This window comes from Cibotium barometz, chromosome 24 (genome assembly GCF_041138505.1).
Source record: "Cibotium barometz isolate CiBa-2024 chromosome 24, ASM4113850v1, whole genome shotgun sequence".
In the NCBI taxonomy this organism is placed as follows: domain Eukaryota; kingdom Viridiplantae; phylum Streptophyta; class Polypodiopsida; order Cyatheales; family Cibotiaceae; genus Cibotium; species Cibotium barometz.
In genome coordinates, this window is record NC_141069.1 from 10,601,614 (window position 1) to 10,614,599 (window position 12,986).

The following is a 12,986-nucleotide window of genomic DNA, read 5'->3' on the forward strand; positions in this document are numbered from 1 at the left end:
GCACCTCTCTTTCTCCAATATGATTGTTGTTGTCAAGCCCTTGCTCGAGTTGTTAGTTCACTACCCACCCTTCACGAAGGACGTGAATTCAAACCTTGACACCTATGGCGCTTGTTCCGGTCTCCACCCAAAGGAAGAGATGTGCATTCTAAAACAAACAAATGAATACATAATTTCGATCTTGGAAAAAGGACAAGAGTCCAACTTTTTTCAAACCACCTATGGACATGAGCCAAATTACCCAACTGATTGAGTGTGCATCCTCTACGAGGAGAATGACACAGAAGGTGCCCAAAGATGAGCCAAACTTGCGTGTGGATTCCTTAGAGACGAAGGAAAGGTGAATGCAATGCCCATGCATACATGCCACTTGGATTGCTAGGCCATGCCTTTAGTGCGTGCTTGAGATCATTAAATGATCTCTTAATGCAAGGATATTTAAGAGAGGACATAGATAACACAAGATATTTAAGAGAGAAAATAGATAACATAAGGCAGAAAAAACCAAGCCTACAAAATTCACATCTCTAAAATACAAGCACCAACTTGGGATTTAACATTGTGAGAGACGGCTTGCAAGCTTAAAAATGCACTTCAATGTGATTCAACGCGCACACCATAATGCTCGGTATCAAAAGATGCATTTCAATGTCCGACATTGTAAGGTTGGACATTTAACCCTTCCAATAGAGCTAATGCCAAGACTGCTCGCAACGAGCTATCAAAACCATGTGAGTAGTACATCTTTCCTTTTAATGAGCAGACGAAAACATGTGGTATTGAAGCAAAGCTTAATCACAACACCACCAATTTAGTACATCAGAATTTACTCTAAAAGTGAGGGCCCATTACAAGATTCTGTTTCCCTTCATCTGTTCGCTAATCAATTTAGGAATGGGTGTATGATGAAACACCCAAAACAATGTTTCATGATCTTTCTTGACCTGTACAGATAAATAGATAATGTCAACTTTCTTCTTAAACAAGAGAAAAACAAGTCTGTAGATAAATGCAATATGATTTACCTCGAACGATCCTAGCCACCATATATTTGTTTCAGATTGCACGCTGAAATATTGCGGATTATCATCCTTCATGCATTTATTGAGTGCTCTTATTGCTAGGCAAACAAAGAGGTTTATTTTGACATTAGTCTTCAAAAGGATAATCTTTGCACCCGATTGAAATTGCAAATTTTTGCTTTGGATTGCAAATAAGTGATTGATGCAGAACACACCTCCACTGTGTGTGGTGTTGAATGTCCAACATTGGTGGCTTTGCCTTGCCCTCTCTACCAAAAATTGAAACTCTTTGCCATGCCCTCACTTTCACGTTGCAGTGTTGCCTCTTTGAAGAAATTCAAGTGGAGACTCGGGCTACAACATCTCACCTGTAAAATAACAAATCCCTATGTCATCTGTTGTATGCTTGATCATTAATTTTAAGCACATCACTCCCAACAAGCATGATCTGGATATATTAAGTCCGCTGAAGGGTGACTATTGCAAAACAGCCACAAGTCCACATACTTTGAATTTTAGTCATCTTGCAAGTCATGGAACCAACCAAGCAAAGTTTCTCAGGGCTGTTTCATCAAACCATAAGTGCCAATGAAACAACTGAATTCAACCATAGCAAAACTTTTTTAGGTCTGTTCAGCACAATGCTTAAAATGCACACGGAGAATGTCAGCCAGCCCTTGCTTAAGTGGCTAAAGATAATAGCTCAGAACGGGGGGTGAGTTCAAACCCCAACACCTGATGATAGTACCACACTGGAAGGGGGGGGGTGAGTTCAAACCCCAACACCTATGATATAGCATAAACCCACTACAAATGAAAATTGCACACTTGTACTTTCCTAGAATGCACACTAATACTCTGCTATGTCGTGAGCATGCGCTTGTACTCTCCTAGAATGCACACTAATACTCTGCTGTCATGAGCATGTGTAGGGATGAGTTGGTGTAGCTCAATGGCTCTCAAAGCCAAATAAAACCGGAGTTAGAACCCCGTCCTTGAATCTAGCCTCAATGGCAAAAATTCCCATAAATCATCATCGCAATAGAAAAAAATACTCTGATATGTCCATGTGGAGAGCCTGCAATCTTATTTGAACCCCCCCCAAAAAAAAAAGCCAACCTTTTACAAATAGCAAAAATTATAGCTGAGAATGTTTGAAGTCAAGCAAACAATCATCACGAGTCTCCTATGAGATGAAGGATTTTATTATTTGTCAAAGATTGGAAGGGTTACATGGTTATAAAGTTCTCTAACAATTTCCTCTGGTGAGCTAATGAGATCAGGCCCCTCTACGCCAATGGGATGTGTCCAAGTGTAATCAAGACGCCTAACTTGGGTCCTCTGACAGAGATCAGGTCTCCAACGTTAACTGCGTAGGCACCTAGAGGCAGCCAACCGTGTGGTCATGGTTGCTCTAGTCACACTCTGGTCAAGCAGCTTTGTGCTATATCGTCATCCTCTTCCAAGTGTCTCGCTGGCTCTACTCTAGACAGAATTCAAGGAAAAAGATGTGAGAAGTGGCTGATTGCAATCCTCTAGTCCCCCACTCTCTGATGAGATTGGCTGGGCCACAAATAAGAGGACCAGATCCCTTAAGCAATGGAATCTCCCCCGCACCACATAGAATGTTGGGCATCGCAAGACAGCATGCTCCAACTACTAAATCTTTTGTCACACATTGCCCATATTGTTAGCACCTGGTTCTCCGCATCACATCTTCCTTGCTGCTTGTCTGAATATGGATCTTGTTGTGATGAGACCTTGAGATGACCCATTGTGATCCTGAGTGGATGTAACCTCACACTAGCACTTGAATAAAACCGTTGTTAGTCACTGTTGTGGTTTTCAATCCATTTCCTGTAGATATACATAAGCCAAATGTGGTCTACGCTAACTCTGTTTATGGGATAAACCAATAAACTGTAATAGGCAATGCATGTGGTCATAGAGCAATTCATCAAGCAAGAGAGCCTATGTGAAGTCATCCATGTTATTCCTCTTATTTCACCCTCCTTGCATTCACCAATAAAACGTTGCCTACTTCAAAAAGCCCCTTTGCTTCTATCGGAACTAGGCTTCAGTTCATCACAAACACTACTAAGGCACGTCCCTGAATGTTGCCTTAGGTGTGGCTGTCTACATGCAGACTTTTAGCTCAATTTCACCTTTGCAAATTCTCCATCTACACCTCACATGTGCAGGGTTTGAGGCAGAGCTGAATAAACATGCCCATGGAATGTGTAGGAGATTAATAACAGGAATACCTGTTGTTTTAATGCCTGTATATCGACGTGTTCTAACATTTCATTAGCAATAGAAGTGCATCGTTTTGTGAGACCACATTGGAAAAAGCTATCTTAAGATGCTGAATCTGGTACTGAAATCTGGGATCCAAACCCATGGGCTGCAAGAAACCAAATCTTACTACCTGCGTTATTGAGATTGGGTCTGAATCATGGTGCCTTCAATCCATCCTCTCCAACTACCCATGAGTTTCTCTGTAGAGCACCATGAAAAATCTGACCAACGTTGTCTTGTTTTTGCTAATGCCATAGTAAGATAATCAAGAGTCGAGCATTATTCTTCCAGAGTCTCACCCTCCATCTGCCACCATCCAATCCCGGATCTTCACATGGATGGGCTCCTTAAGTAGTGTGCCAAAAGCCTGTTGCTTGGCTTCATAACCATATAGCTTCATTCCAATGATTGTGTTAAAAACACAGCATATATACCTGCTCCAATGATTGTGTTAAAAACACAGCATATATACCTGCTCCAACCAACCTACTTATGTCATCATCACTCACGTTTGCATGTAAAAACATGTCCACCTTGCTAATCTTATCATTCTATAAACGAGCAATGTGTCAAATTCTGATCAACACTGTTTTTAATGAGGTAGAAAACGGTATAAGCACATACTAAATTCTAATCACTAATAGTGAACATGCATGCGCACACATGGACAAAGATGGTATCAGCAAACACTGATTTCTAATCACTAACAGCACGCGCGTACACACACACACACACACACACACACACACTGTTTTAATGGGGAGAAAATTGGTATTAGCACATAATAAATTGTAATCACTGACGGAGACAGAGAGAGAGAGAGAGAGAGAGAGAGAGAGAGAGAGAGAGTTTTAATGGGGAGAAAATTGGTATTAGCACATAATAAATTGTAATCACCAACAGAGAACATGCACGAACGCATGCACACAGAGAAAGACGGTATTAGCACATACTGAATTCTCAAGCAAACTGAAATCTAATCGCTGAGCACACGCATAGAGAGAGAGAAAGAAAGAAAGAAAGCTGTATTACCGTCTACTAGAGGCCGACCTCGACCTATGAGACAAATCAATGTACAACTGTCAATGTCTTTTGGATGTCCAAAAAAAAAGGACAAAATGAACATGAAATAAACTATGAAAGTAATGAGCTAGTGGGGGGGTGTGATGGATGGAGCACTACTGCTAGAGGCTCAGTATGCAACCTATATGCGTAGGGCATACAAGAATGCAATGCAGATCTGTCTAGCTCCAACCAGTACCATAATGGGGGTGTAATATGTGATACATACGCGATAGCGAGGCAAAAATACCTCGGAGCATGATCTCCGGGTGTGAGTGTAAGTGAGCTAGCCGCTCCTGGATACGGTGCTGATGTCGAGCCTGTATCTCTGTGATCTCCCTCTGATGTAGTCTGGGAGTCTGGTAGCCTGGTGCTCTCGGTCTCCGTCTGGCTTGGAGGTCTGCAGCGCGTTGAAGTGTAACCCCCTCCTGTGTCAGGGTAGGCACTAGGATAGATCTCTGGAAGAAATCAGTGAGCTGGAGCTCGAGCTGTCGCCCACCTCTCCCTGTGGTATGAGTCCGTAGCAAGTGTCTCTCTGTGGCGCTGTCTCTAGCAAGAACTGGCCAAATTTGCGCTGGTCTGCGGACTCCATGATCTGGCGGAGTGAGGGATGTCCACTGAAGATGGTGGTGTATCTCTCTCTAATGACACTATATGCTCTGCATCTGCATACATAATGTTCCTCACTCTCAACCTCCTCTTGGCATAGTCTGCATATCCTCTCTGCTCTCTCGGGATCCGTGCTGCCCTACCTGCCTCAATCTAAAGCTGGTGTGATGACACTCTGAGCTGGCCAATCACCACTTGGGCACTGTGAGGCATGTACACATCCATGTATCCGGGTCTCTGTATCCGCTAAGATATGCATAAACTGATCTCTGTAGTATAGCATCTTCGGCGGTAGAGGCTGACTCAGTGTAATCCAAGTCTCTTGAGTGTATCGCTGCCATAAATCCTGCCTAAGGACTCTGTTCCTCTCACTGTGAGAGCTGGATGTGTGGTGCATGTATATCATACTGGAAAGGTGGCAGGTGATCTATGTCAAGACCATGCTGAGTGAGCCACTGTATCATCTGTAAATACCATGATCTCCTATCTCCACTCTCTGCGAGCTGCCTGGACGCCTCAAAAGCTCTATGTGAGAGTCGATCTGATGGCATATCTCTGATCCTCTGTATGAAGCAGATCGTCTGGAAGAGGGCCTCTACTAGCATAGGAGGTGCAGCAAACTCCGTCCGGACAGTGTCATGTGGGACGGAGGGCTTGCTGCGGATCATCCGTGTGAGAGCATGAGAATCTGAGGCCTCTCTATCTGAGACCATGTGGAGGTGGCGAGCCCAGGTGCCCATACTGCTGCAGCATACATCAAAGCAGGGGTGACTAGTGTGTGAAACAACCACTCCTTCGTGCGGGGCTCCTAGAAGTGTGCCTGGTGACACTGTCTCTCTAGCATGGCCAGAGCTCCATACCCTCGTGTGAGTCTATCCCTGGCTGCCTGTGCCATAGTAAATCTTCCTGGCGAAGTCGTAAATGTAATCCCGAGGTACACATATGAGTCTACCACCTCTACCTGTCCTCCTGCTAGTGTGAAGATGGCCTGTCGTCCAACCGGCCCTGAGGTGTGGAAAATCATGGCCTTGGTTTTCCCATGGTTCACTGTAAGCCCCCTTTGTGTGCAGAAGTCATTGAGTGCATGGAGATGGTGCTATAGTCCCATCCGTGACTCAGAGACCAGAATAATATCATCTGCATATAGCATAATGTGGATTGTGGTACCTGAGATGTCTACCTCGTCCCCACCACCGTGACCAATGAAGTCAGCCACCTCATCGATGTATAGCCCAAATAGTGTAGGAGAGAGTGGGCATCCTCGCTTCACACCTATGGTGCTAGCAATAACATCAGATAGCCCCCCGGGGCATCGTATGCGCCCGAAGACCTGCTCATATAAAGCATAGACGCCCCAAACCATCTCTGATGGGATCCCCAATGACTGTAGGCGCTGGAAGAGTCTCTCTCGTGGCACCGTGTCAAATGCTTTGCCGAAATCCACAAAGCAGTAGTATAATCTCTTCTCCCGTGCCCTAGCCTGGTCAATCAGACATCTCAGAGTGAATATATGGTCAATAGTGGAGAAAGCTCGTCGGAATCCAGCCTGCCCCGGTGCTCGCAGTCCCTCCTCCTTTGCATATGAGCTCAACTCTGCCTCAAGCACTGCGCCATAAAGTTTGGCCAATGTATGACCAATCATGATAGTCCTGTAGTTGCTGGGGTCTAGCATGTCTCCCACTTTGTGGAGAGACACGATGGTGTGCATAGTCCACTCAACTGGTAGGCCCTCCACTAGTGCCCTATTAAAGAGGTGAGCAACAAAGGGTCCCAGTGTGTCAGCTGCATAAATAAGATGCTCACTCTGTATACCTGTGTGGTCAGCTGATCTCCCATGCTGTGACCATCGAGGCAGTAAAGAAAGTAGAGGTGGTAGGGCGGGATTCCTGTGGCTGTGGTATGGGTGGCTGCTGAGGGATCTGGTAGAGGCTCTTTGCATATGTGTGCCATGTGTGTGGATCCTCAATCGGGGTACGAGGGCGAGGCTCTCTCATCCTGCGCCATGCAGTGGCTGCATCTCTGCTCATGAGTGGGTGGTATATATCCCAGTACTGTGCCTCCTCATATGCACGCCTCTTACGGCGTGAGAGGATCCTCATCTGTCGGCTCGCCTATCTCTGTGTAATGGTCCCCAGTGCTCTATGGGCACGGAGGTGTCTATATAGCTCTCTGCACTCATCATCATACCACCGATTCTAGGGCATGCTCCCAGATCTATCTGTGTGTGCAAAGTGTGTATGATGGGGGAAGCTGTGGGTGGCGGCTGTATGTAGTAGAGATGACAGCTGGGTGGTGAGTGTGTCTAGAGGTGACAGGGGATCCATCTGGAATAGCCCGTCATATACATGATGCTCATATATGTCTGCCAAGTCATGGGTGAAGTAGAAAGTTGTATGTGATGCCTGTGTGGGTGCTGATGTGGAGCTTGCCAGTGACAATAAGAGGTACGTGTGATCCGCACCAATAGGACAGGGGGGGATGGTGAAAGATGTCACTGCCTGTGTGGTCTCCATGGACCCCATGATGTAGTCCACTGTGCTACCTACCCCCCCCCCCCCCCCCCCCCCGATCGTGGAAAGCATGTCAGTGCTCTTGAATCCTGCCACTGTCTCATCCCGTTATAAATAACGAGATGGTGTCGCGCTCCCAGCTCAAGTAAGTGATGACCATATCTAGTGTTATCCGGCCCCATGTCCTCTGACACCCTGCAAGCTCCCGTGTCCTCCACCTCTAGTGTGTGCATCACCTCGGGGTGCTCGAAATCATAAATGTCGCACTGTCGGCTCTGTGTCCATGCATTGAAGTCCCCCATAAGGAGGACTTCCCCCAGGTTGGAGTAGTGTATGATCTCATCTGAAAGGGCTGCATATGGTGACTCGCCCAATGGCCCTGTGTCCTCCTCCTCACCTCTACTCTCATCCTCTGCTGTCATGGCATATCTCGATCCTCTAGGAGAGAAGTAGCATAGAGCAATGTATAACACCCTGTCTGCTGAGAGCTCCAGTCTAATCCACATGTATCTAGCCTCCTGGTCACGTGCTACCACCTGTAGAAGGCGCTCCTGTAGCTCTCGCTTGAAGAGTACCGCTATACCTCCAGATCCTCTCGATGTGCTCTGCCGTGTGGTCCCCCTATATGTAAACTCCCACTGATAGCCCTCTACTTTGGGTAGCCCCCTCTCTGGGCTCTGGTGCGTCTCTGTAAGTAGTATGATGTCCCGTCCCTCCTCCATCCACCCAGGATGTGTCCAAAGTGCTCCATTGCAGTTCCAAACTACTATGTGTATCTGTGAATCTGGATCCTCCATAGCCGATGTCCCATAGACCGCCTGGCGCTAATCGGTGGCCTTGCGATCGATGATGACATGGCCATCGCGATAGAATGCTCTCTTTCCCTCTTTCCGGGCCTGTAGGACTCTCGGCATGCATGTTTTCCTATGTTCTATCTGCATCCTTGTAAGCTCGTCATCCAACTAGATGGGATCTCCCTGTAATCCTCATAGAATCACCCTCTTCCTCATGAAGGTGACCCTCTCCGTCTCTCTTGCAAATTGTAGGATGAGGGCTTTCTTGCGTGTTGGGTCTTTCCCAGCTCTCCATGCTTTGGTGAAGGGGAGAGGGTCCTCTTCCCTGTAGCCGAGCTTCATGCATAGATGCTGTCCATCTTTCTCGGGAGTGGAGTCGGGTGTCTCGGCTATACTTGTGACTCGAATGTTGAGGCGGCGGGCATGCCTCATCTTCTCCTGCTCAATGGTGGTGTGAATGATCTGGTGTTCTTCCCTTTGAGTCTCCTCCCTCACTTCTTTACGGATGTTCTTCTTGACCACCTCAACCCATCCTGACTGCTTGGCTTCGAGTTTTCCCTCCATGTCCTTTGTGATCTCCTTGGAGATCTCTTCTTTGATGGCCGTGAGAGTGTTGTCATTGATCTCCCCTTCTTCCTTCTCAGTGTTCTTGACGGCTACCGGTTCCACTTTCAATGCACTCACCTCCTCCTTGAGTGCCGTGTTCTCTTGTTCAAGGTCCGTGACCCGTGCTTCGAGGGCCATGATGTGCCGGTGTAGTTTGTTCTCCACCTCATTGAGGTTGGAATCGGATGTCTTCTTGTTCTCCTTGATTAGTGCCTTCATTGCCGTCTCGAGAGCCTGGAGCTTCTCTTGGAGACTCGGAGCCATTCCTCGAGATTACTCCATAGCGCTTCCCACAGACAGGGAGGAGAGAGAGAGAGAGAGGGAGAGTTATGTTGCTGCCTTGGGGGCTTGAGAAAGAGTGGGTGGGAAAAGAGACACGGAGGGACTAGCAGACAGGGAGACGGGCCAGGATAGCGCGAGCAGGGCAGCGAGGCGAACAGAATAGCATGGCGGGTCCAGACAGAACAGAGCCTGTCCAGGCGGCTACGCACAGAGGCGCGAACAGAGCAAATAGAAGGCGGCGGCGAGGAGGGGAGAGAGAGAGAGAGAGAGAGAGAGAGAGAGAGAGAGAGATGAAATGTTATATTAACGTCTTCAAAAGGCCATAATGACCTATGAGACCAAAAAGTTACATCATGGTGGATCTGATACAATGTCTGGATAAAAAACCAGAAAATGAAAAATAAAGATGATACTACTGGCACCTAGAAAATGAAACTAGAACGGGAAGGTAAACAGAAACTCTTATAGGGTGTGAATATAGTGAGGGGGGGGGGGGGTACGCTATGGAGGTGAGTGGAGTACAGTGAGGGGATACAATATCATGTGGGACGGGGGGGTACACTATGGAGGTGCCTCCATCTCATAATATATGCCGCATCGAACGCTGGCAGATCTCCTCAATATATCCTCTGTGGTCAGCACCCTGACTGGGTGTCCCGCATGTCTACAAAAGACCCAAATGGTATATGAGACCAAAAAGTGGTACACGTAATCCATGAGTAAACTCGAAACACGAAAATTTGAAACAATATCTGCCAAAGGAAACAGGACCCCCGTACTTTATATACGTTGAAATGGGAAGAACTCATCCCGTGTCACCCTCATGTTTTAACGTTACAAAAGACCCAAATGGTATATGAGACCAAAAAGTGGTACACGTAATCCATGAGTAAACTCGAAACATGAAAATTTGAAACAATATCTGCCAAAGGAAACAGGACCCCCGTACTTTATATACGTTGAAATGGGAAGAACTCATCCCGTGTCACCCTCATGTTTTAACGTTACAAAAGACCCAAATGGTATATGAGACCAAAAAGTGGTACACGTAATCCATGAGTAAACTCGAAACACGAAAATTTGAAACAATATCTGCCAAAGGAAACAGGACCCCCGTACTTTATATACGTTGAAATGGGAAGAACTCATCCCGTGTCACCCTCATGAATGGAGTACAAACCTTCAATGTCCACCTCCTATGCCAGTGCCTCTATGGCATTGAAGTATGTTGTTGGGGTCGGGAATGCAACAGTAGCAATGCAGACACACACATCAGTAGATGCAAAGAAGCGTGAGAGGGAAGACGAGCACACAACTCGATGTAGATAGCTTGATAATGAAATGTGTACAAAGTACAAAAGATAAGTACACCCTAAGAGGGTGTTCACACGGTCAGGAAAAAAAACCTCCTAAAGAGGGAAAAAGTGCCCTAGCTTAGTCCTATATGGGTTCACATATCACTACCATCTACAAATCCCCCCCCCCTCCCTGGAGTGATGATGTGAACATGTACAATATCAATCCTCAAAAGGCAATCGGCCCAAAGCTTTGAGAAAAGCTTCAATTAGGTGCATGAGAAAGAGCCTTTGTGAACAAATCCGCCATGTTGTCATGTGCAGACACATAAACCAAGATGATCTCTCCTGTAGAGAGAGACTCCCTATGATAACGATAGTGCGAGCATGGAACACAATGTTCCTCCAACTGCCAAAGCATTCTTGATTGTCAGTGAATATGGTAGTGGAGAACAACCGTTAACACCCAAATCATCTCAGCCAAGCACACTCAACTTTGGCTATAAAAGCTACCTTGTACTCAACTTCACAGCTCGAAGTGGCCACTGTTAAATAATCCAAGGTATTGAGTGCCCCGTATGTAACTTCGGGAGGGCCCACGGGTTTCGCAAAACACTTGACCATTAATACAATTAAACACTGAAATTGGCCACAGCCTTAAACATATGCCACAGAACTGTAAAAGAGAGATGTGCACGGCTGACACCGCATAGAGACCAGAATGGGCCGACCCCCCTCCACCGGAGTAGTTTATTACCCAAGGAGAAATTATCATGTACAAGCTTTGAGGCCCCGTGGGAGATGCCGGATTATCCATATACAACACCATACACACCGGCTATCATCAAAAGAAGCCCCTAAATACCATGAATGTGTGTAAACCACCTCTTCCCATGAGAGTACTGATCTTCAAGGGTCTTCAAGATGCCATATGTGAGAAAAACTCAGCTGAAGCAAATAATATACCATATACATCACCATGAACAAGTCAGGTAGCACCATCGGCAACCAATAGAGTTGGTACAACAGCTACAGAATCTGAAACAGTAGGTACGGCCCTCCACTCCTTATGTTAAGAAGACTACAGACTCCAGAGGATTTTTTGGTCATCGTTCTATACGTTGATGACATGCTTCTCACATGTCCTTACGATGAGAAGATTTTAACCATCAAGGCATGAATTACATGTGTCATTTGAGATGATAGATTTGGGCTCGTTGCATTACTATGTGGGCATTTAGTTCCTTCAGTGGTGTGACGATACCCTCCTTAAGGCCATACAAAGCTTTATGTAACATGCATACTTTCTTCTCCTGTCCCTTCTGAACAAAACCACGAGGTTGAGATACATATACTCCTTCATGTAAATCATCGTTCAAGAAGGCAATCTTAATATCGAACTGATATACATGCCAACCATGGTGTGCTGCCAATGCGGTGATACACCTAATGGTAGTCATACGTGACACGGGAGTAAAGGTTTCATTATAGTCAATGCCCTATTGAGTATAACCCTTTGTAACAAGCCGGCTTGTAGCAATCAACACTACCATCTGCCTCCCTCAAACCTACATTGTACCACTGGTTTTCCTCAAAGGAAACAAGTTCCTCTTTAGGCAATGAGAGCATGATCTACAACATAAGTAAATGCATAATGAGAACATGTGTGTGTTCTGCTAGGCAAAGGAGCTTCCATTCTTCTATCACTTAATGCATCCAACTAGATGGTCGATGCAAAACTCTAGTATGACTCCAACAAAGCATCGAGGACAGTAGACACCAAAGAATTATCCAGATAGGCCTCATAAACACCACTAGCAAGTTGCTCTCCGAAATCCTTGATCCTAGTAGCTATTTGGTCCCCCTAGCTCTATTTCACATGATAAAACCCATGCCCAAACACTAGACAAGTGGAAGAAGACCTGGGGAACAGGTCCATAAGGTTTGATTAAGAAAAAATACGAGTTTTGGTCAAAAAACGAACTAAATGTAAAAAGTCAAACTAGGTTGACCGTGAGCAGGGACACCACTGGCAAGACAAGACTCAGCCGGACCAAAAAGCTGAAAGCCGCTTTTCCAAAAAGAGCTCCAATGCCAAAAGACAAGGCCCTAAAGTTAGAAAAGCAAAAGCTAAATAACTTTGAAAAAAGTTGAGTAATATTTTATTATTAAAAAGCAAAGAGTAAAAAGGCAACAGCAAAGCATGGATAAGCTTTTGGCAAAAAGCAGGACCCTCTTCAAGTATAAAAGAAGCATGAGCCTCTCTTGAGCATCAAGTTGGAGAACAACCTCTTCATCTTTAAATTGTTGTCATCTCCGTTGAAGCTTGGAAATCATCTTCTTAATCATGAACGAAACCATGGAGTTCTTCATCGTTCTGCTGCTTTTTGGACGTTTTTATCACTTGAAAACCATTAAAACAACTTTTATATCAGTTTTCTTGCCAAAAGGAGCTTTTCCATAGTTTTCTTCATCGACAAGGCTGTAGGAGTTGTGGAGATTATTTAT

The 12,986-nt window shown here is 45.6% G+C and overlaps 1 protein-coding gene across 5 annotated transcripts in view; it reads right to left on the reverse strand.

Annotated features, from left to right (window-relative positions):
• Positions 1-1,074: 1,074 nt before the first annotated feature.
• Positions 1,075-12,986, reverse strand: part of LOC147624907 (uncharacterized) — an 80,775-nt gene continuing 68,863 nt past the window's right edge. For 3 of the 5 annotated variants that reach the window (XR_015268883.1, XR_015268880.1, XR_015268884.1), the window contains exon 12: positions 1,075-1,390. The gene's annotated coding sequence lies outside the window, so the exon portion shown is untranslated. Of the gene's footprint in view, positions 1,391-3,450; positions 3,755-12,986 lie in introns of all 5 variants that reach the window. The other 2 variants (XR_015268882.1, XR_015268881.1) reach the window with 2 other exon arrangements.